Here is a 25,454-nt window from a genome sequence, read left to right on the forward strand (position 1 = left end):
CTATTCACTGTACCGTAATCCATATCCGTACAGCACTTAATGCTGTTCACAGAGAACTCATATTGTCCAATATATTTTAGGCTAGGGCAGGGCAGGAATTACATTGCATCAGCATTAATCATCCTTGTTACCTTTTGATGAGATCATTCAGGTTAAATACTGGTTGGAAGAGTGATCTAAAGTTGAAGGCATGAGGATAAATATAGGAAAAACATTAGCAGTTTGCTTAATGTAAGTTTTTTTTAAGTTTGAAGATAAATGTTTCTCAATTGATAACTAATTTTTTTTTACCATTAGCCTTTGAACATTAGTAGTAGCAATTTATTTTTATTTAAAGTTTGTCCACACATGCAAATGGAAACGTGTTACCCCTTGGATACTAGCTTAAATTTATTTACTCCAAGGTGATTTAAAGCCCACATATAAATATGCTTGTTTCAGTAGGTCAGATTTAAGGATACCTTAATTTAGTGATGAGGTACTGTGAAGGTCTGAACCTGAGAAGGTGATCCAAGGTGACTATAACCTTACACTTTCCTGTTAGTACCTGGCTCAGAGTCCCAGGAGACTTTGAGGGCAGTGTTTTGATATGAATTGCCTTTGTGTTGTTTCTGTAAATTAGTTTTTGGTATGGAAAGCCAGAAAGCTCAAGTCCTTTAAGTACATAAGTCAAGTGGCTTTTTTTTTCCCATACCCCTATCAAACATTGTACACTTATCGCTTTCCTTTTATAATTTTGAAAGTCTCCAAATCATTAAATGATATGCTTCTCAGTTGTAGATGGTTCCATTTTCTAATCACTATTTTGTCTTCTAGAGAATGTCTGCTAAAGTTCTTCCTGATTTTTATTTTACTTTCCAATGTGGTTTTCATTTATCTTAGAACAGTGTGCAAACTTTCACTGAGAATAGAAAAAATAAACAGAATGGCACAATATATTTTTATTTACTATAGATCATATCCATTTAGCTTTTTCATGGCTCTTTCATCATTTTCTGTTGTGCCATTCACTTTAGTGGGTACGTTAGTTACTCACATGGCGTGACCCGGGAAAGGAACATTACAGTTGTTTTTCTTTGGTTTACATAATGTCATCAGATGAGGGGAAACTGTCCTTGGCTGAAGAAAGTTTCATGAATTTTAATGTGTACCATTTCCTTTGTTATTAATTTGTAAATAAATATATGATAGAGAGAGTAAAATAATGAAAGATTTTGGCAATTATATTTTAGCCAAGAAAATAATGAGAGATACCTATTTTCTTGCATCTCACATTAACATCTGTTAGGTTACACTTTACTATTATGTGATGAGGATTCACTTTAGAGATGAGTCAATGGTATAAATATTAGAAGCAATTTTCTAGGACAAAGTATAGAATGGTTTTATAGGTGACATGAGCCTGTGCAATGTTGACCTATTAATAGAATTTATTTATTTATACCCATGCACAGGAATGGGAGCATTTCACAGACAGACATGTAAGAGGTTAAGGTTTTTTTAAATGCAGCTGAAGAGTCCAGGCATGGTGGCTCACACCTGTAATCCCAGCACTTTGGGAGGCTGAGGCGAGCAGATTGCTTGAGCCCAGGAACTCAAGACCAGCCTGGGCAATGTAGTGAAACTCTATCTCTTAAAAAAAAAACTGGTTGAAGTAATCAAGAGAAAGGGTACAATTAATGTAGGAAAAATGAGGTGATTACAATGATAAGATTACCATCAAAAATACATGTCCTCCAGCCTCATACACTTATTAGACTTCATATTTGATCACAGATTTTTAGAAGCCAGTGCAAAAAAGAAAATATTATCAGTAACATGCTTTACACAGTCTATAAGATAGAGGTGTCGGAGACTGGGAACACAGCTGTTCCTGCTACTGAGACTGGAATGGAAAATGTGCCTGTGGCCGGTCTTGTGATACTTCATGTCCTCATCTCTGGGCACGTGGGAACTGCTTTCCTTTCTTCCTCACTGTAAGTGAGAGTGCCAGATCACAGTTCAAAGAAAGTCCAAGTACAAAGTCTTTTCCCAGCATGGCTTAATTCAACAACAAATTTAGACCAGCTAGAGGAATTAACTGATGGACCCCACATCTTTCAGCCAGTTATCTGCTATTTCTCATGGCTATGTTTTTGATAAAATATTGGGTAGCAGAAAACTTGATATTGTATTATCTTAACAGTATTTAGACTAAAAATGTATTTTGTTGCCCAATAAGGACAGATCCACAGGCTTTAAAAATCCACTTGTCTGATATAACTTTAATTATTTCTTATGAAGTTGATGTGAAAGAAATCATTTTAAATTTTGCTCTGGTTAAGTGCGGCTTGTACAGTCAGTCACCTCTTCTCCATCCTTTCTCCTCCCCAAAATTCTCTTTATTTTTTGGACTATAAAAATGGGCTAAGATAATCTTTCATCAGTGTCATTCATAGTCAAACACACTGTTTTTCTTATTAAACATACCCTTCTCTGTATGCTTTGCCGTATGTTTCAGTTAGTTTTTCTTAAACACTTACATGTCTGCTCTAGTTTTGTTGTATTGGTTTGGTTTAGTTTGTTTATTTGTATTATATACTTAATCAAATTTTAAAGAAATGCAAAAGTGGATGAATACTCCTATTTTTCTTCTTTTAGAACTTTCAGGCTGTCCCACCTGACTTCTCTTTCTATTTGGAGGCATGTAGATTTGGGGTTGTTTGTTTGGGGGTAGGAATGTAATAAGTAGTGAAATGAAGGGGAACAAAAAGAATTTAAACTATTATTTTCTCCAGGCCCTGGAAACTGAAGTTCTTAGGGCACTCGAGTATTTAGGTGCTCTGATTATTCTCTTTGAAATAAATAGTAGGGTGATTTTATAAACCCCTGCTACTATTTCTAACTGTAAAGAAGTTTATCAAGAGAAAGAAAACTTCATTCCAAACTTCTCTGACAGCTTGCTAATTCATCTGCTTGCTTCTTGTTGGTTTATATTATCGACATGGTACCACCTTATAGGAAAAAGAATACAATGCATGTTAAATTTTAACTACTTAAATTGTTCTCTAAATTCACAACTGAACACCTATTAATTTGTATTCCATTTCTCCCATCATTGTTTTTAATGAACATTTCTATGATTCAGTCTGGTCCATATAATTTATCATTTTTTAGAGGTTACATAACATTTTATTGACATTCTTTTTTTTGCTTTGTCATTTCTCATTGTTAAACATTTGGATTGTTTTCAGTTTCTAACTATCATGCAAGGAGGGTGGCTATTAGTTCTTTTTCCTTTACTTGAGGTGGAGATCATAGAAGCAAGTTAAAATTAAATAAATATATGTAATATTGTTGCTGCTAATATATTAACGTTAGATAATACAAACTTGATAGAATCCGGTTGTATTTTTCTGTTCTGTATGTTCACTGTAAGATATTTTGTATATCTTTATATATTCAAAATATTCTATAATTTTACTCATTTTGTGGAATTCTTTTGAAACAGATTGTAAAAACGTTTGATTGGGAGTCAAGAAATAAGTTTCTTATTGCTGTCAATTGGAAAAACGGATTTTATCTCTTTAACTTCACTTTGAGTCTCATCTTTTGAATGAGAAGACTAGATTAAAGAAACTCTGAGGTTCACCTTTGCTCTAAAATTTCATCATTTTAATAACTTGCTACATAGTTTTACAATTTTAAATGATTATACAAGTTTATTATGGCATTTTTGCTTTTATGATGTTTTCGTGGCCTTATCTGTAATTTAATACTGAGTCACATTCAGGAGGGCAACAATCAGTGTTTTTATTATTATGAAAAAAGGCAGACTTTTATGATACATCTTCCAGGAATTCATTGTAGAGCATAATGGAGACTGCTTGTGTATGAAACCAGACACAATTGCAGTCTTAACTATGATGTTATAAGAGAAAATTGTTTCCCTTCCAGACACTTCAGGTTGTTTGGTTGTCTTTATCTGTTATTGGACTTGACTTTATGAATTATTTTGTCTATTTACAATAATGACTAACTGCCAAGGGTGCTCAGAAACCTCTCAATGAGCCTCAACCTTCCTTGTATTCTCTCTTCTTCTTCATCCTTGTCATAAATTCCCACCACTTGACCTCTTCTTATTCTCTAATCTTCTGGCTTCTACCTGGCCTGGACCTCATGGTCCTCCCTTCTAGGGATGCCTTTCATAATAGCTTTGGCATTCCTTTACTTCTAAACCCACTCATCTCCCAGCCATGACCCTACCACCAGCACCGACAGCCACCCCTGCCCCACCTCCAGATTGCTAAAAATCCTGGCTGAAGGGGTTGTAATGTTTAATCTCCACAGAGCCCTATTTGCTGTTCATCAGTCTATTTTCCTTTTCAGTACATTCTTCCATATTCACATTAGCCATATCAAATCTTCTTCATCTACTTCAAGTATAATACTCCAACTTTACCTAACTTATTCTCAGGAACAGGATTGGACCTCACAAGTACCACCTCAGCTCTCCTCTTTATCAGCCCCAAAATGCAGTTATGTACTGGCCATTGTCTTCATTCTTCCTGCCTAAGAAGTTGTTTCTCCTGTCTTCAGTGGATTGAAGTAGATTCTAATGGACAGTGCTATGGTTTAAATGTTCCCTTCAAAATTCGTGTTGAAATTTAATTGCCATTTTGATGACATTAAGAGAGGGATTTAGGTAATCACCTCTTAAAGCCCTCATGAATGGATTAATGCTGTTAACACCGGCATGGGTTAGTTATCATGGGAGCCCAGCTCCCTTTTCCTGTCTCAAGTGCTCACTTGCCCTTCTACCCTCCACCACAGGATGATACAGTATGAAAGCCCTCACAGATATGAATGCCATGTTTTGGACTTCCCAGTCACCAGAACTAAGAGCCAAATTTCTGTTGTTTATAAATTCCCCACTCTATGGTAATCTGTTACAGCAGCAGGAACCAGGCTAATATAAGTGGGGAGGTAAGACCAATGGTAGTAACAGATCTGGAGAAGTGAGTGTAGATCATATTCTGGAAAACAGAATCATTTGGGATAAGAGCCTGTGCAGAGTCAGCCAAAAGCTTTGGCCCAGCAATCTGAGGTGGAGCTCACTTGGCCCATGGTGCTAAGGAGAACCAGAGAGGAAGACATAAGAGTGGACTAAACACAGGAACTGAGGAGGAGTCAGAGAATCCAAGAACAAGGCAGGTGGGCCTAGGTACTAGAGAATCTGAAGAAACCTGGTATATTAGGGTCTTCTGGGCTGAACGGAGTCACAATGATGAATGGAAGCCCAGGGAGTCTATCAATACTTTGTCTGGAATGTTGAAAGAAATTCCTAATTGGCCACTTTTTTCTAACTCTGGCTCACCTCCTGCATTTTCAACAATAATAATACTTAACATTTAAGGGTTTGCTCTGTGCCAAGCAGTATCTTAGAACCATATAGACATTATCTCATTTGATCTTGACAACATTCAGCTAGTGTATTTATTAGTCTGCTCACGCTACCATAACAAAATGCCATAGTCTGAGTGGCTTAAACAATAGAAATGTATTTTCTCACCATTTTAGAGGCTGGAAGTCCCAGATCAGGGTGCCAGTAGATTCTGTTTCTGGTCAGATCTCTGTTCCTGGTTTGCAGATGGCTGCCTTCTTCCTGTGTCCTCCACTGGGCCTTTCCTCTGTGTGTGACATGGGGAGAGACAGCTCTGGTGTCTCTTCCTTTCCCTATAAGGACACCAATTCTATCAGCTCAGGGCTCCACCCTTAAGACCTCATTTAACCTTAGTTACCTAAAGGTGCTATATCCAAATACAGTCACATTGGGGTATTAGGGCTTCAACATATGAATCTTAGGGGGACACAATCCATTCATAACAGCTAATTAGGTATTATCCTTAATTTGTAGATTAAAAAATAGAGACTTAAATTGGCTCAAGGGCACATAACTAGTTACCAAATGCTGCTAGACCTTTTAACCTGAATGTTCAATTGGTACTTCAAATTCAGATTGTCTAAGATGGAAATCATATTCCCTTCTCCAAGCAAACATCACATCTTTGAGACCTTTTTGTTTCTCTTCATTGTACTCATGCTTTCAAAGTCATCAGGCCTTAAAATTTGAAGATACTGTGCTTCGGGCTATTTTCCTTCTTTCTCCTTACATCAAACATCTAACTAGATGTCATTAACCTGTCTTTTCTTTTCTTTTTTCTTTTCTTTCTTTCATTTTTGATGGAGTCTCACTCCGTTTCCCAGGCTGGAATGCAGTGGCACAATCATGGCTCACTGTAACCTTGACATCCCCAACCTCAGGTTATCCCCTCACCTCAGCCTCCTGAGTAGCTTGGACTACAGACATGTGCCACCACATCTGGCTAATTTTTTATTTTATTTTATGTTTTATGGAGACAGGGTTTCTCCATGTTGTCTAGCCTGGTCTCAAACTCCTCCTGGGCTCAAGTGATCTTTCCACCTTGGCCTCCCAAAGTGCTGGGATTACAGGCATGAGCCACCATACTGGCCAGGTCCTTCTTTTTGTAATGTTGATCAATCCCAGAATGAGGGAGAGAAAAGGGAAACAAGATGAAAATAAAAGTAGAGAGAGAGCCTTGGGAGTCAGAGTAATAAAGGTGGTCATGGCAAATGGGATCTAATTAAACTAAAGAGCTTCTGCACAGCAAAAGAAACTATCATCAGAGTGAATAGGCAGCCTGCAGAATGGGAGAAAATTTTTGCAATCTACTCATCTGGCTAAGGTGTAATATCCAATATCTACAAGGAATTTAAACAAATTTACAAGAAAAAAACAAACCCATCAGAAAGTGGGCAAAGGATATGGCAGACACTTTTCAAAAGAAGACATTTATGCGGCCAACAAACACATGAAAAAAAGCTCAACATCACTGATCATTAGAGAAATGCAAATCAAAACCACAGTGACATAGCATCTCACACCAGTCAAAAATGGCAGTTATTAAAAAGTCAAGAAACAATAGATGCTGGCGAGACTGTGGAGGAATAGGAACAATTTTACACTGTTGGTGAGAATAGAAGTTAGTTCAACCATTGTGGAAGACAATGTGACAATTCCTCGAGGATCTAGAATCTTGGATCTTTGACCCAGCAATCTCATTACTGGGTATATACCCAAAGGAATATAAATCATTCTACTGTAAGACAAATGGCCACATATGCTTTTTGCAGCACCATTTACAATAGCAAAGACATGGAACCAACCCAAATGCCCATCAATGATAGACTGGATAAATAAAGAAATGTGGTACATATACACCATGGAATACTGTGCAGCCATAAAAAGGAATGAGATCATGTTCTCTGCAGAGACATAGATGAGGTTGGAAGCCATCATCCTCAGCAAACTAACACAGGAATAGAAAACCAAACACCACATGTTCTTCTAAGTGGGAGTTGAACAGTAAGAACACATGGCCACAGGGATGGAAACAACACTCACCAGGGCCAGTGGTGGTGGAGGTAGTGAGGACAGGGAGAGCATTAGGACAAATAGCTAATGCATTTGGGGCTTAAAACCTAGATGACAGGTTGATAGGTGCAGCAGACCACCATGGCACACTTATGCCTATGTAGCAAACCTACATGTTCTGCACTTGTATCCCAGAACTTAAAATTTAAAAAAAATTAAAAAGAGAGATGTTCATGGAAAAGCACTGTTTGCTTAGAGATTTTCTCCAAAACCTCTGTTTTAGGGTTTGCCCTTTATGATAAGTACTATATGATATGTGGGTTAATTTCCCTAACTTCAAGGTTGTGTGACGGTATCATCATCAATTTTCCATCAAATCTCTTCTTTCGATGCTTTCTTGGACTCACCTGCTTCTATGTCATGACGAATTTTATTTGTATTTCTTTATTTTGCAGTAGGGAATGCATGCATATGAGGGGGAATGTTCAAAAAGTTTAAAGGGACACATTGAAAAGTCAGTCTCTTGTGCCAGCTGCTCTCTCTGGGGGATTTTAAGAAGGGGCAAGAGTTGATTCATTCACTATTCTGGCCCATTCTCTCTTCACTGAAGCTGACAGGGGTGCTGGTGCATGTCTCTTTCCCTCATTTCAAACTCTGTATTTGTTTTCTAATGCCATGTAACAAAAGTGCCACCAATTTAGCAGCTTAAAGTAACACAAATATGTTATCTCATGGTTTCTGTGGACAGAAGTTTGGCACTGCATGGGTCAAACTCCTCAGAGTCTCACTGGGCTGAAGTCGAGGTATTGGTCGGGGCTGTGCTCTCATCTTGGGCTCAGGGTCCTCTCCCAAGCTCACTGGTTGTTGAGAAAGATCATTTCCTTGCAGTGTTTGATTGAAGTTCCCATATTCCTGCTAGCTGCTGGCTGGGACCATTCTCAGCTCCTAGCAGCCCATTCCCATGTGACCCCCACAGATCGTTTACAAGATGGGTGTCTACTTTCTTCGAAGCCAGCCAGAGCATGTCTCTCTGACTTTACCTTCTGCTTGCAACGGGGAAAAACACTCTGCTTTTATTAAAGGGTTCACCTGATTAGGTCAGGCCCATCAGGAAGAATCTCCTTATCTGAATGTCCACTAATTTGGGACCTTAAGTACACCTGTAAGATCCCTTCACAGCAACACCTACATTCGGGTTTGGTTGAATAACTGAAGCAAGATGTCTGCCTACCAGGGGCTGCGAATTTGGGGACTATCTTAGAATTCTGCCGACCACACACTGGTTTATGGTTTATCTTGAGCTCCTAGGGCCAGGCCTGGCTTGGATAAAGTGGAAAACAACATCTTGGAAGGTAGAAGTCAGGATTGGGAGTGAGTAGAACTCGATGGAGTTAATTGTTTCCATGATGTAATTGGCTTGTAAGTCTGCTCCATGCTTTAGAAGTACACAACCCCTTTACCTCATGTGCTTTTAGCCCCATAACAAACCCAATCTTTTTCAGTGCGTTATTTGTATGACTTTTGGACTTCATTTGGAAAATGCTTCAATACCCCAAAGTTTCTTGAAGGTGTGGAGTCATCTAACCCTTTATTCCCCCATTACCTATCCTTTGTCTTTGTTTGCTGAGGACCATCCTGGTTTATGCCTGTTGTCCTGGTGTATTTATTAATAATACCTCACTTTCATTCAACAGTGTCTGCATTTGGAGGATAAGTGATATAGACACAGTATCCATGCCATTTCGACTCCTGCATGTCCTATCTTTCTCAGCCCCTCTTCCTACCATCTTAATGCTATCTATATACTGACAACCAACCCATGGATCTTTGGCTCACTCCAACCAGATTTCTGACTCATCCCCTCCTGGCCCATTTTGTGCCTAAGTAGCAAGTGTGGCTATTTTGGTTTCTCTGTATGTTGGGATTGGGGTGTCTGCGAGCTTTGTATTTGTATTGGATGTTGAAGAGAGCTAAAGGCAAGAAGACTTTTTTTTGTAGAGATGGGGTTTCACCATGTTGCCCAGGCTGGTCTCAAACTCCTGGGCTCAAGAGATTACAAAGTGCTGGGATTACAGACATGACTCACTGTGCCTGGCTATTTCCCCTTTATTTCTTTACTCCAGAAGTGTTCAAAACAGGGGAACTCTGTCCATTTTTATTTAAAGTTATTTAATCATTCTCCCTTTCCTAATCTCCCAAATAGAGCTGATTATCATACCTATTCTCACCAGTTTGTTATAAAAATTAAGTAACTTTTTATATAAAGTAATGTGCTACATAACAATATTTCAGTCAATGACAGACTGCGTATATGTTGGTGGTCCCATAAGAATATAATACTGTATTTTTACCATACCTTTTCTGTGTTTAGATATGTTTAGATATACAGATACTTACCATTGCATTTCAGTTGCCTGCAGCGTTCAGTACAGTAACATGCTGCATCCGTTTGTAGCCTAGAAACCATAGCCTGTACCGTATAGCCTAGGCGTGTAGTAAGTTTATGTAAGTAACACTCTGTGATGTTCGCACAACAGCAAAATCACCTAATGACACCTGTCTCAGAAACATAGCCCCATTTAAGTGATGTGTGACTATATTTCAAATAGATAAATAATTCCTGGCCCATAGTAGTCAATTTAAAAATGTTTGTAAATATTTGTTGTTGAAGAGTACCACTTTAGAGTTATGATGTACTTTTGACATTTGACTAGATAGGAGAGAAAGGTGCAGTCCAAGTGAGGGTATCCCCAACATCTACTGTAGAGAGACCAACAAAGCACGTTCGTTTGCCAGTTGGTAAACTGGTTTGGTTTTAGAAGAAAGTACAGTTGGGAAGTTGTGAAAGAACAGCCTGGATAATTAGGATGAATTCAGATTTTTGAGGGACTTAGAAGTTATGCCTGTTTGTTTGTACTTGGGGTAGCAAATAAATAAGCTGTTGCAATATTTTCCCAATAGGATAAGGTGATGAGAACAATGTAATAGTGACCATTGATGAGATCAGCACTGGCAATGGAAATAAAGAGGAAGGGCAAGCATAGGAGACTTGCTGAGATATTTCTTTTTTAACTAGTGCTTGACTAGTAATAAAGGATGGAACAGATGAGTTAATGTTGACTGAAAGTTTTTTTTTTTTTTTTTTTTGAGACGGAGTCTCGCTCTGTCGCCCAGGCTGGAGTGCAGTGGCGCAATCTCAGCTCACTGCAAGCTCCGCCTCCCGGGTTCACGCCATTCTCCTGCCTCAGCCTCTCTGAGTAGCTGGGACTACAGGCGCCCGCCACCACGCCCGGCTAATTTTTTTGTATTTTTAGTAGAGACGGGGTTTCACTGTGGTCTCGATCTCCTGACCTCGTGATCCGCCCGCCTCGGCCTCCCAAAGTGCTGGGATTACAAGCGTGAGCCACCGCGCCCGGCCGACTGAAAGTTTTTTTAACCTGAGTGGCCAGAAAACCGTTGATATCATAGAAGAAAAGATACACAAAACCTTAAAAGGGAGAGAGTAAGGATGGGTGGCCATGGAGGATAGGCTTTAAAGGGACCTGGAGAGGAGGATGGGAAGGTTAAGAGAATCTAAGGAGGGAAACATATGGAATAGTTTCCAAATCAGTATAAAACCCAAGCTACGGGAAAAGTGTTGCAAGAGAAGGCCTTGGCATACTGTCATTCTCTTGGAATGCCTTCCCTGCCCGCCTAGCTGGCTACGATCACTGCTGTATCTGTCCCAGTACTCACTTCGCTATAGACGATGTGCTCTGTGAAAGTAGTAGCCATAGCCCAGAACTTGGCATGTCACAGGTGCACAGTATATATTTCTCAAATGAACAGTTAAGAAAAGGATGGTTAACAGTGGCCAATACAGTAAATAGGTCAAGTTGAATTAGGATAGAAAATAATGTTAGTGGATTTGCCAGTGATGAAATCATAATTTCATCAGCATGCTGGGGCAGGAGCCAGGTTACAGAGGGTTTACCAGGAAGCTGATAGTGAGGAAGCAGCAGCAGCAGCAGCTGTGTTCTGCTTCTCCAAAAGTCTGGAAAGGAAAATATCTGGAACCAGCTAGGGAAAGAGGATGGTGGAGTTAGGCAAGGTAAGTTGGGTTGATTTATTCCTTAATAAAGGTGAGCCTGAATTACAAGGGAAGAGTGTGACAATGCTATAGAAAGAAGAAGGGACAAAAACAAAGCCCATCAGGAGTTCTAGAAGAATGAGATCTAGCTATAAAGAAAACAGCAAGATTCCAGTCCCTCAGAATCTGGAAGGAAGATACAGAAGATGAAGACAAAATTCTGCTGTTGCCAGGTGGTCTCCATCTTCTCAGTTAAGGAGCAGTGTTATCGTCTGTATCCACTTGTTGGCTCTGTAACTTTTATGAGTTCCATCTTTACCTTTGTGCCATCATTGTCTTATCACTGGAGAATCTAGCAACCTTTAACGATTTTTAATAAAACATATTTATGAAATAAAAATTAATGTTTGGAATTATACCTGTTTTGTTTCAAATAAGTGGCCAATTAAAGCAGGTCATAGATCAGCTGGACTGATAGGTTTTTATTTTACCAGAAATGAATACAGTTTTCTAAAGCACGCATGTAGCTTGATAATAAGAGTGATCTGTACCTAATAAAGCTAGCCAAAGCACTAAGGAAAACATCTTTTCTATTAAATCAGGCCAACACAAACTGCCTACAAGTTTAACACATCAAAGACTTGTTTGTGTGAATATAGGGTTAGTTTAGTACAGCTGTTTGTTCATCCAAGCAAAAAATGGATAATCTAGTCTCAGCAAATTATTTTTGTTGCTGTTATATTAAAAAAAAAATCTTGCTTTGACTTGATAAATACAAAGAAATCAAATATGAACAATTCACATTTGACATTTTCCCTTTCTAAATAAAAGGCACAAGGTGTAAAAATTCATTTTAGGAATCTTATTTGTTAATTGTAAACTCAATTACTTTTGAAATCTTTTAGTCTATAAAGTTTACATTGTGGTAGACTGTCTACATATCACATGTGAAGAGATAATTTTTTTCCTGGGGTCCATTTAATGAAATAGAGCAAAACGGAGATACCATATTAAGAACTCTTGCTATGGAAATATTTATTAATTTTTGTGCATGTTGATATTTGTGCTTGAGGTTCAATATGGATTTTATTTTAGCATTTTCTTCTCTATCAACAGCAATCTTAGCCAGTCACAGGAATGTATAATCAAATATTGCTTCAAGAGTAAATTCCTCAGTAAATAAGATTCTGAAGCCAATGACTAGAGACTGGGCCTGTTTAAAACCCCCTCAAATTCTCTTTATAGGATTATTCAGAATAAAGCACAGACAATCGCTGACACAAGGCACATCTAGTCTCCTAAACTGCTGGGGATCTCCTACACACTTATACTTTTTACTATTTAAAACATTATTTAGTACCCATAGATTTTGTTTCAAGTGTAACTCATTTGAGAGAAAAATTTTCCTTATACATGTATTTTAAACTCTTCAGGATCATTAGAAAACATCTAAGGGTCAGCAAGCTTGTGTATGTATATGTGTGTTTATCAAGAAAGAAACACATTTCTACAGATTTTTTATTGATGAACTGTAAAATATATTGATACAGTACAATTTTAAAAATATAGTCTGTTACTAAGAAGAATGAAATGATTTTATTTGGGATAACAGTTCACTTATTGAAGTTCAAAGTTTAGTGTGCCCTGTCATCAAAATCAGTTGTCTATATTGATTTGTCAGTGCTGATGGGTAATGAGATTTTGCATATTGCATCTTTGAAAATGTATTTTCACACAGATTCTTGCTGCCAAACACTGATACCAATTCATGATATCAGCATAACATGGTTTTAACTGAGCATTTAGCACTTGGAAGGCATTTGCAGAATTCTATTAGATTCTACTTCCTCTATTTGTCTTTTATCAGATCAATCACTTGCAATTGACAGTTAGATGGAAGCGCCACTCAATTGCACAGTTAAATGGATTTTTAAATATTAACATTTCCTTTGCGCTTGCATCAAGATATGAAAAATGCTGTTGGACATGTGGCTTGATCTCAGAAAATATATCTGCTCCAAATTTGTTTTGGAGTGGAGAGCATGCTTAATGCTTTCACTTTGACAGCGTGGTAACTGTATAAAGCAGCTTGACATTACTTGGGATTTAAACATTAGTTGTTGTTAAAAATGAATTTGCATAAAAGCAAAATTTTTCCATGTAACTTCAGGTTGAACACATTAAGAAACATTAAGTCTATAACAGAAGCTAGTTTAAAAGTGTTTGATAGTAGTGGTTGAAGGCAGGTCTTCCTACTGAGGAAAAATTTCAGTCTCAGCCATGAGCCCAATAAATCACAATAAAAGCTTACCACTACTAAACCATCAAAGTATGGTGTGGCAGAGCAAGTCAAGGTGTTAAGCTTCTGTTTCTGACAAAAATTTGTGGAAGCAATGGAAGTTAAGTCTTTGAGAATGAAACCTACTGTTGATACTACTGGCTCAAGGACGTACGAGATTCAGGTATTTTCCGAAGTGTCTACTGATGAATAACACCATCAGCTTACATTTTCACAAGCTTTTGTAAATTAATTTACTTAAGCCTTCTTGTGTTTCACACGTCTTTAGCCACCATCAGTTGTAACATAGAGCAGATTCCACTTCAGGTTGTGATGAATTAGCGTTTTCTCAACCGCTCTGAAAATATTCTTGCCTGTAGTTAATCTGTGCAAACTATTCGTGAAGGCTAATTTTCATTCACTTTAATTTTGGTATTCACCTCACTAATAAACAACAACTATAGCAGCGTTGGTGACATCTGTCAATTCATCAAAGCCAAGGAAAAATACAAAATCATTTGCTTTGTTTTCTGGCTGACTGTTGGTGTTGGTCCTGATGTCTTCAACTAAGTATGTATAGAACATTGAGAAGGGAAAGGTAGTGAGAGGAGATTAGACAAGAGGATTCGGATTATCATGGGCCTTATTTGCTCATCATTGATAAAGTTTGGAGATGTGTCTTCTAGAACATTGATTTTCTTGGACTTTTTTTGTTTGTTTGCTTGTTCTCATTCGTGTTTTAATGGGGGAAAAATCTAAAAGGGAAACCCAATATGTGACAGTTAGTCTAACACTGTTTTGATGGAAAAGTCAGAAAGTAGAAGGCCTAGAACCCCACAAGCTCTTTCCCTTTCCCACAGAAGTTTGAAAACCATTGTTTTTAGCACAGAGTGAAAAAATAGCAGTTTTACATCAGGGGAATATGTGATAAGATGTGCTTGGAGCAGAATGCCTTTGCATTACAGGAGAAAGGGGAAGGATGCTTGTTTGATCACCAGTTATGTATGAAACACTGAACTATTTTAAAACACCATTTTATTTCATCTTCATGGGAACGTAATCAATATGTATTATCACCATTTTATAAAATGAAGAAAGTACAATTCAAATACATATATATGGGTTGGTTTATTTCTTAAGTTCTATCAGTTACAGGATCTCAAGTCTCTGGAACAGTGCTGCCCAATAGAGCTTTCTGCAGTGATGGAAATATTCTATATCTGTGCTGTGGAACATGGTGGTGCCTAGCCATATGTGGTGTCAAATACCTGAAATGTGGCTAGTGCAATTGAGGAACTGAATCTTTAATTTCATTTGCTTTTAATTCATTTTAATTTAACTAGCCATGTGTAGCTGCCCCCTACTGTATTGGGTAGTTCAGCTCTAGATTACACTGTCATTCAAACTGATTCATTCTTCAGTGATTCTGCGTTACTTTGCCACTAAAGATTATGTGATTTACATTTACTTAATTTTGTTAAATATGTCACATAAATATTTAATTTCACCTATTACAGATAAAAGTTGACAATCAGATATCAATAAATATTATTTATGGAATTTGGGTTTTCTTTCTTAGAAAGGGAGCTAGTAACTCTTTCATTGACTCATTGATGTGTATTAAGTGCCTACTTCGTGTCAGGCATCTGAGCTCCGGACCCTGGGAATATTGTAACATGAAAGACAAGCATGATTACTGTCCACAAGGAATTTAATTGCGCTAGTGGAGAAGACTTAGAAATAAAAGCAGTTATAATGGAACATTAAAAAATACAAGGGAGTTTGGCAGCTAGGAAAGGCCACTGAAGATACTCTAACTTGAAGGAAGCTTTCCCGGAGGAAAAGTTCTTTAAGCAGAGGCCTGAACAGAGGAGAGTTTAGCTCTGTCAAATAGATTTAGAGGGGCAGTAAGAAAAATATTGTGTGTGTGGAGGCCAGTAGGCTAGAAGGCATGGGGATTTAGGAAGGGAATTGAAGTTCAATGGTGCTGAACTGCAATGTGTGGGATACGGAGCCCCTGTGATAGATTCTGTAGGGGTCAGACTTCTGAGCACACAGCAGGGCTGGGGGCAGAAGGGAACAGAATAATTGGCACACGCTATAAACCTAGAAGATATTTAGAATTTTAACAGAAAGCAAAAATTTTTTACAAAGGTATTCAGAGATCTCTTTTTTGTACCAATCTGAAATTACTTTTAAAATGGTCATTCTTTTTTCTTAAACTGCTCTAACTTATCATAGCAAGCTTGTCCAACCCACAGCCCAGGACAGCTTTGAATGCAGCCCAAAACAAATTTGTAAACTTTCTTAAAATATTATGAGTTTTTTTGTCATTTTTTTTTTTTGAGCTCATCAGCTATCATTAGTGTTAATGTACTTTATGTATGGCCCAAGACAATTCTTCTTCCAATGTGGCCCAGAGAAGCCAAAATATTGGACACCCCTTCTATAAAGGTTAATTTGAAAGATGGCCAGTGTATAAGGCTTTTTTCAGTTGTCCATTTATTTAATTTTTACTTTTCTCATCTATGAATGGAGAAAATATTATCTAGTATATCTAACGCTGGTTTCAGTAATAGCATTACCTACCTAGGTGTGAATATTCAAGAGCCAGTATTATATATTTATTCTCACATTCAGCTTCTTCATTGAGAGCTGAGTCTTCAAAAGCTGTCTGCCCATTTATTGTGTAAGTCAGGGGTCCCCGACCCCCAGGACACGGACTGATACCAGTCCATGGCCTGTTAGGAACCGGGCCACTCAGCAGGAGGTGAGCAAGCATTACTGCCCAAGCTCCGCCTTCTCTCAGATCAGCTATGTTATTTCATTCTTACAGGAGCACGAACCCTGTTGTGAACTGCGCATGTGAGGGATCTAGGTTGCACGTTCCTTATGAGAATCTAATACCTGATGATCTGAGACGGAACAATTTCATCCTGAAACCATCTCCCCAAACCCCCAAATCCATGGAAAAAATGTCTTCCAGGAGACCAATTCCTGGTGCTAAAAAGTTTGGGGACTGCTGGTATAAGTAGTATAAACTTAACACATGATGACATTGATACTAATATTAGGAATTTCACTCAGCAATTAGTTTTCTTGTTTCTGTACTGTTAACCTAATGGAGAATGGGCAAGCCATCATTACCATTACCTTTAACAGCTCAACAGTAAGCTTTATTGATAGTGAGAACCAGGATTAAAATTATCACTTTGTGGAATATGGAGAACATTTACAGGTCAGTACCTTTGCACCTGTATTTTTGTATGTTTATTTCCTCACTAAACATTGAAGAACTTCAGAGTTCTAAAAGGCTTTGATTAATTTTAACTTTTGGAAGCATTTCTATAAAATATGGAATCAGAACAGTATCGTGCCTGTAAGAATCACTCAAATTTTTTTTTTAGAGTAATGCAAAGTATGATTGAAACATGGAGGACTGAGCCATATGAACTAATGTCAGTCACTAGACGTGCCATATAATTTTTTCTATTTTGTTGTCTACTGTTCCATTTCTTCTGCCCATGCATGACAGTTTTAATGTTGTATGTGGAGGAGTTGTGAAAAATTAGTGTAGTTTCAGTGGCTGATTTTGTGCAGTAAACATTAAGTCAGTTCACATGAACAGCCCCCTGGTGCAACCCTTAATAAATGCAAACTTTATTTTTAGTACTGACCTTTCGTAATGTGAGCCTTGATCCGTTGAGATGCTGTTCACTTTTGATGCATCTCCAAATCCCTTTTTTTATGCATTTTAAATCAACACACGCTTGCTCTGAATTTATGCATGTGGATAGACGGAGATGTAATTTAAACACATCTGTTCAAATATGCATTTCAGATCAACTTGGTGCCGATTCTCATAATACGATGGAGTTTTTGACGGGTATTATATCCCTAAAGTACACAACAGATGGTATTTATTAGAAACTGAATAGAAATGAAGTTTAGGGATGTTGAGCTTTTTGTCTTAAGTCACTCATTTTTTAGTCATAAAAAATAATGGGCTAAAGTCTTGTATCCCTATGATAAAGCTTTGTGTGAGACTGTTTTCTTTGAGATGAATGTCTCTCAGTCAAGTTGAAATTAAATATATATTTTTGTTGAGGAGACACCATCACCAGGAAAAGTTAGATCAGAAAGGGGTAAATAATAGGTTATTACCAATTAGATACTAGCTACAATTAATACTTAAGTTGTGTAAATTATGGATTTAAATAGATTGAATAGCTTCACTAAAAATTCTTGTTTAGGCATATGTCAATGAGTAATTTCAAATTTATTAAAATATTATTATACTTCAGGGTCATTATTTCAGTGCCTAAAACAATATTTTAAAAATAATCTTCAAAGCTAACTTTTTCTCCCCAAATACTTATACTAAGAATAAATGACATAATATACCTATGATATACTGGCCTAAAATTAGTGTACAGAAATTAATTGCGTTGAATGATACATAGACATGCATTGTTCTTTCCCTAATTCCTCACTTCCTTCTCTTTTTCAAGCATTGTGCCGGCATCTGCCTTTTTGCCCACACCTGAAGATGAGAAACTGATAAGACTGCAGTTGCCCATGGATGATAAGCCCTCCAGGAGGGACCAGTAATTGTTGCAGGGTTTTCAGAGCTGTAAGAACTAGCTCTTAACACTTATTTTTCCCTCCAGAGCTTATAACATTGGGAACCAGTTCCAAAGAGCTGAATCAAGGATAAGAAACAAAATCTATATATGCATGCCTTTTTCTTGCATTTGATAGGAAGCTGTGTTCTCACGTCTGCAATCAGATGCAAGTAAAACAGACTGAGATTACTTGCAAGTTATTATTGACTTCTATACACAACACCACAAATCTTTTTCTCGTAGATTTAGAGAGTGCAAAAGGAAACAGGTGATTTGTGAGGTAACCTGCCGTTATGTTAGGCAGTAATAGAAAACATTTTAAAATATTTGAAATAATATAATTGCTTTGCACTGGGAACACGTACATGAATAAAAGATGTTAGCAGGTGTCCTGCTAGTATGGAATCTCATGCTGTTGTATTTATTGGAAATATGCACACCATCAGCAGATTTAAATTTGTAAAAAGTAATTGAAACAGAAGGATTGAATTAAAAAACTCAGGCTTAAATCATGTAATTCCTTTAAACCAAATTTTCAATGTAATAAAATACAGTTTTTGTATCAAATTACCTTTCTATCTTAGATTTTTTTTTTCAATGTTACTCTGAAAATCTTTTTTTTTTTTTTTAGTATTCTGGATTATTTTCTTTAAAATACTTTCTTACACAACATATAATACTTGCCTATTGTATTTGGTACTGGATAATTTGATAAAGGTTTTTGTATAGCATTTAAAATTTTTTATGAATAGGGACTTGATGTTTAGTACATCTTTGGACTGTAATTTATGTGGTTAGTAGCATACAGTCTGGTAAAATCACGTAACATCAAATCAAAGTCCAAAGAAACATTTCCTTCATGTTTCATGTGTATCAGTAAAATTGCTTTTGATAAAATAAGTTACATGGATAACACAGGTTTAGCTATTTACAGAGATTCTCTTTTCAAATCTTTGATGTGGGACTTAATTTTGAGGGACATATTCTAAGGGTAGAGGATATTTGGTATGCATTTTGAATCTGGTAAATAAAAAATAGTCATCTAGAATGCAATTTGTTTCCTGGTGAAAGTGATTTTCTTCATTTCTTTTTGTACTATTTTTATCCCTTTAAATGTTTTAACTACCAGGGAAAATTTCTAGTTGAGGCACTCAAGTCTTAATCCATTTTGAGTCTGCTGCAGCTCCTTCCCAATGTCTCTTACAAATTAAATACATAAATCCCATGTATTGGTCTTCTATCTAATATTTTAACTGTACACCCCCATTTCCCACCCACCCTACTCCACCACCATACCACCATTCACCCCTGTCTCTGCTTCTCTACTAACAAACACTGTTTTAGAACCTCACCGCGCATGAAGCACCAGGGAGGTAAAAGCTGGATGTACTTATAGTTCATCCCTTACACAACTAACACCTCTCTAGTGGCACTGGGTACTCTGGTAGATGTCTTGGTTAACGGCCTCTCCTTCCAGTCACGTCCAAGCTTAAAATCCTAAAATCATATTCACTCCCTTTTTACTGTCTCCACTTCTTTCTACCACCACCTGCCTCCACTCAAGTCAGTCACCTAATCAGCCACTATTTCCAATGATTACACCTCTTCTTACACTCCTTCCCCTACCCTCCCCACTGTCACTATCCTATTTGATGCCAGTACTATCTTGTATTCTATCATGTCTGTTTCATCGATCTGATTCTTAAGGTATTTCCAGAGTCATCTTACTGATGTACAGCTTCAAACGTTTTCCTCCCCACAAAAGCCTTTGATAGCTCCTTTTCCCCAGACTTCTATATGCTGGTCCTAACCTCCTTGTTAGCTGTATTACAATACTCCCATTCGTGGGCCCTGCATCCTGTGGTGTTTGTTGTTTGTTTCTTTTTACCTGAACGCCTCTGCTCTGGCTTTTCTTTCTGTTGAGAGTATATAAAAAATAGACATAGAGATTAGTAATAGTACCTACTTTGTGGGAGTGCTCAGGAGGATCACGTGAGTTAATATATGGAAAGCACTTGAACCTCACACAAAATGCATCATAAATGTTTCTCATAACTGTTAATGTTATTATCACTACCACAACTACCACTTCTATTACTACTGCTGGTGTACACCTAACTTAGCGGTAAGTGAGGTTTTTGAGGGAAGGTATAGCATCTTGTTGTCTTTAGCACATAGCACAGTTATAGAACATAGAATGTCTTCCTTCCATGATATTGGTTAAATTATCTGTCAGTTTAATTGATGGTGTTGATTAATTGAATTTTCCTCAGGATCAAAGCCCAAAGTAAGTCTTCTGCCCACATCACATATATATATATATGTGTGTGTGTGTGTGTGTGTGTGTGTGTGTGTGTGTGTGTGTATGTATATGTATAAATGATTCAGTATGAGGGGGATCTACGTGAACATTTAACGTTCTTTCAGACTCCAAAAATCTACGTGATGATGCTGTTTCTTCATTTCCATTTTACTCTACTTAGAGATATTTTGTGGGCAACACTTGTAAGGATACTCCCAAGACTGCTCTTCTCTCCTTTTGCAAAAAGCATGCTAGGTTCACTTAAGAAAAAACTCATATCTTCATGCTTTCGTCATTTGGCTCTGCACTTTTATGGCTCTGAAAGTTATTCATCATCCCTATTTTAGTGGCATTACATGCCTTTGCATTTTGCTATCTCAGAGTCATTTCCTTGTTACTTTCTGTTGTATTCGGTTTATTTATATTAACATCTTTTAAAAGTATCATCATGGAATTAAAAGCAATTCTTATTCAAGGCTACCTGGAGAATGTGACTTTGTCTTTAGGAGGAAATCACTTTGTACAGGAAGCATATTGTCACAGTGTATACAGCACTGTATCTTGGACCTTTAGCTGTGATGAGATATAGTCATTAGTTGTGTTTTGCCACCCCAGGTTTCTTCATTTGCTTTTCTGATCAGAAATTGATTTTGTTAAAGCTGTTTGCTAAAGGAAATGTTTGCTGTAATTGGAGCTACATACATAGATTGAAGTGGAATATAAATTCTATTGATGTCATACTTTGTTTCAGTTAATTTAAGCACATTCTACATTAGGAGGGCAATCTGTGATCCTGTTATACCATGTTGTACCCAAAAACCTCTGTAGTTTTTCCTTTCATCTTTTCTTTTTCCTCCCTGTGTTATTCTTTGATTTTATCTTCTCTAAGGCCCATAATTCTCTTTACTCCTCGACATCTCCTCATCCCACCCTTCTCTCTTGTATTGAGCCTGGCACGGTTGGTCACATTACTGTTTACCTCCACTGGTGGCTAGAAATCCTATTTAGCCCTCTATTACACTCTGATTCTGCTTTCTTGCCTCTTACTTGTAAGTATTCGGTTATCATTGATGGGATTGAATCAAATTGTCTTTAACTCAAGACTTCATTCTAATAGACTTTACCACTCTGATACCTGGCTGGCTGATAGCATCGCACACATTTATACACTTGCTTCTTACGTTGGTGGTCACAGACAAAACTTTCTCCTTTACCAGGTTCTCTAAGTTCATAGCCCAAAACCCTTTCACAGATGCCAAAATTATTATTAATAATGACATTATTGTTAATTTTTATAAATGCTAACTTTATGTTGACATAGTATAATTAATCATTAGTATTTATAGTTAATAAATTATTAACAATTCTTCTAAATATTCAGTTGAGCTGGTTTGAAAGGCAATAGTTTTCAAGTCCTGGTTTCTCTGTGCAAACACTTCACTTTTCTAAAGCTCTGTAAGCTAGACATGTCCCCCTTCCTTTTCAGAAGATTATTTTGATGTCTCCGTGTCTTAATCCGTTTGTGCTGCTGTAACAAAATACCTGAGACTGGGTAATTTATAAACTATAGAAATCTATTTCTCACAGTTCTAGAGGCTGGGAAGTCTACGATCAAGGCACCAGCAGGTTCAGTGTCAGGAGAAGGCTTGTTCCTCGCAGGTGGCACTGCCCGGCTTCTTCAAATGGCGGAAGGGAGGGAGGGACAAGAGAGAGTGCTCCCTTCAGCCTTGCCCTTTTATAAGGCTCTGCCTTCATAATGTCATCACTTCCCAAAGACCACACTTCTATTAATACTATAGCATTGCGGATTCAGTTTCAACACAGATTTTGAATGGGACACCATCATTCAAACCATAGCACTTGGCGAAATAGCACAGATAAAGGACTATAGCATGTGACCTTCTTTGGGTTTTTATGGTCATTAGCTGGATCGGAATGATATGACAGGCAGGAATACTTTGGTCTGTGTGCCTGGCAGTGACTACGCAGGACTTGGTATCAAGCACTGCCATAGTTATCTAAATAATCCTCAGATTCTTTTGCCAAAAATGATGTAATCAGTGCTACTTTCTAGGCCTTGCATGGTTTGGGATATGAGCATGAGGTAAAGTGTTAAAAATTAACAAGACGTGTTTGTTTTCTCGCTGACTCTGAGTCAGGGGCTAGTTGTACCTGTTAACATTTCTACTCCCATGGGCTCCTGTCTCCCTTTCCCTTATTTAGAGGCATCACTGAAAATGTGCATGATGAGATCTGAACTTGCATGAATATCTCCTTGTTGGCTGCCAGCACAGATGTGTTGTCTGGTGAGGATTTTTTCTAGATTTCTTTCCCCTGGCTAAAACATTAAATGCATAGGTAAAGCACTAGGAGTCAGAGATCCTAATCCCAGGCCTTCTCTACTGTAAACTAGCTCTGTGCCCATGGACAAGTGACCTTATCCTCAGTGCCCTTGTTTTTTAATATGAGAATAACAATCTAATAATGGAGGGGTGCTGAGAAAATAACTTTATGTGGGTATTTTTATTTAGTAGTCATGTGGGTTATCCGATGGCATCTCAAGTCACTGTTCAATGACACCCGATAGTCATTGTTTCTGAGAAAGGGGGCCTTTTGGAACAAATGCATCTGGCACTGTTCAACATTCACTGCCCTCCATGAGTGGGAGGCAGCTTATTATTTCAGATCACAGACAGGAAGGATTCAGATCCTGACTCCGCTGCTTATTGCTGTGTGACATTGAGTAGCTTACATAACCTTTCTGTGTGTCCACTGCCATGTCTGTAAGCCGAGGAATATATTGCATATCTCACTGATTACTCTGAGGATTAAATGAGTTGATATATGAAAAGAGTGCCTTCCACGTTCTTGGTTCAGAGAGGCTGGTGTTAGAAGATGCCACACTATTAACCTGATAATTAGCTAATTCACATGTGACTAATGTTATTTCCTTCCCTCAGTGACTTTGGGGATGGTTGCAGTGTCCTGATATTCTGTAATATAGCGGCTTTGTTCTTGAGTTTTAAAGTGTTACTTGGCATAGGGTCAGCTATCACCAGCATTCAAGCCATGCCCAGCATTCCAGCACTGCTCCCTGGGTATGTAAGAAGAAGGGGGCAGTGGGTAGTGGGCTCCCTTGGAGCCGCTGTTGTGGCAAGAAAGGACTTCGGTCACTCACAGTCAGGAAGAGCCTAGGAGTGCTTTGCAGGTCAGTGAAGCCTGTCCTAGGCAGTGCTCATGGCTGTGGGGAGCTGCGAAACAGCCGCAGCTGACAGGCCAGCCAGGCGTGGCGTGAGACAGAACAGAGCTGCTCCTTTTGAGGCAGAGATTTTGGCCAAATGTGGATCCAAGAGGCAGTGTCACAAAAAGTGACAGGGCCTTCACATAAAAGCTACAACGTCTAACAAACAGACACATTTCATGTGAGTTTCACAGGGAAAGGGCTCTTGGCCACCTGCCACCTCCCTGCCACAGCAGCCCCCATAGATGCTGACTGTTGAGAACCTTGTCGAGAACATATCATCCAGTTAACAAATGAGTTTAGAATGACAAGACTTACACCCTTCAAAAATAGATGCAAGCAACTGTAACCTAGAATTAGAATGAAATCTCCACTTCATCTCCTCCTCATAAACCTTGCTTCAACCTCAAAGACTCCGTCTTTTACCTCTTTCCCCAAAATTTTAACTGAAAGTTGCAAATAAATTCAAGTTGTTCAAAGTAAGCATTGACTAAATGTTCTGATTAATTCTAAAAATAGAAATTGAGGGTGAAACAATTCTTAGTTAACTGATTTTTTTTGTTTTTAAGAGATGGAGTCTCGCCATGTTGCCCAGGTTGGCCTTGAACTCCTAGGCTCAAGTGATCCTTCCATCTCAGCCTCATGAGTAGCTAGGACTACAGGTGTGTGTCACTGAGCCAGGGAAAGAGAAAGTGGACATTCAAAGGGCTTTGTAGATGACAGCTTCTGTTTGGAGAAAGGCTAGGCAGATGCTGCTGAGAAGCCAGGCGCTGGAGCCAACTTGTGCTGCTCACAATGATAGTATCCCCTTTTCCTAAAGAGATGTCATCATTTACAAAGCCTTGTGAATCTCCACTTTATCCTTTCCCACCAGAGCTAACCTCTAGGACGTAAAGGAAAATATTGAAATTGGTATTAGTCAAAACAGGGATTAATCATTGATCTCTTGGTGAATAAAGCCTATTGCTTTATTAAATTCATGTGTTCATCTTACTGTCTCTTTTTCCAAGTTCTCCCAAGCATTTCACCTTTAAGTCAGTGGGCACTTTTATTGAGCCTCAACTGTCTATGTGGCTGTTGCCTCATTACTACAGAGTGTAGGAATGTGAATATGACCCCATCCTTGTCCACCAGGTGCTTACAGTTTATTAGGAGGCATAAGGCAAGAAAACAGATGTAAAAAATATCAGGAAGATCATAACAGGGACATCATAGAGGTACAAAGGAGGTACTGTGAATGAATTAAGATGCTGAGAGAAAATCAAGAAAAATTTCATCAGAGAGGTAGCCCAGGGAGTATCAGTAGTATGGATAGGGGATTGTACAGTAGGATTGCTCAGAGAGGAAGTACTCTGATTTCAACGAGTAGTTTGGATAGGGGATTGTACAATGGGATTGCTCAGAGAGAAAATATTCTGATTTGAATTGTATCAGTCAGAATTGGGTGATAATGGAAAGGTTGATTAGGACTACATTTTGGAGAGCATTGTATATACCCACTGGC

General features: G+C 38.1%; 1 protein-coding gene across 6 annotated transcripts in view; it reads left to right on the top strand.

Moving 5' to 3' along the window:
- CDKAL1 (CDK5 regulatory subunit associated protein 1 like 1) overlaps positions 1–25,454 on the top strand; it is a 697,372-nt gene that overhangs the window by 486,830 nt on the left and 185,088 nt on the right. The window lies entirely within an intron of this gene.

Source organism: Hylobates moloch, unplaced genomic scaffold (genome assembly GCF_009828535.3).
Source record: "Hylobates moloch isolate HMO894 unplaced genomic scaffold, HMol_V3 SCAFFOLD_20, whole genome shotgun sequence".
NCBI lineage: Eukaryota > Metazoa > Chordata > Mammalia > Primates > Hylobatidae > Hylobates > Hylobates moloch.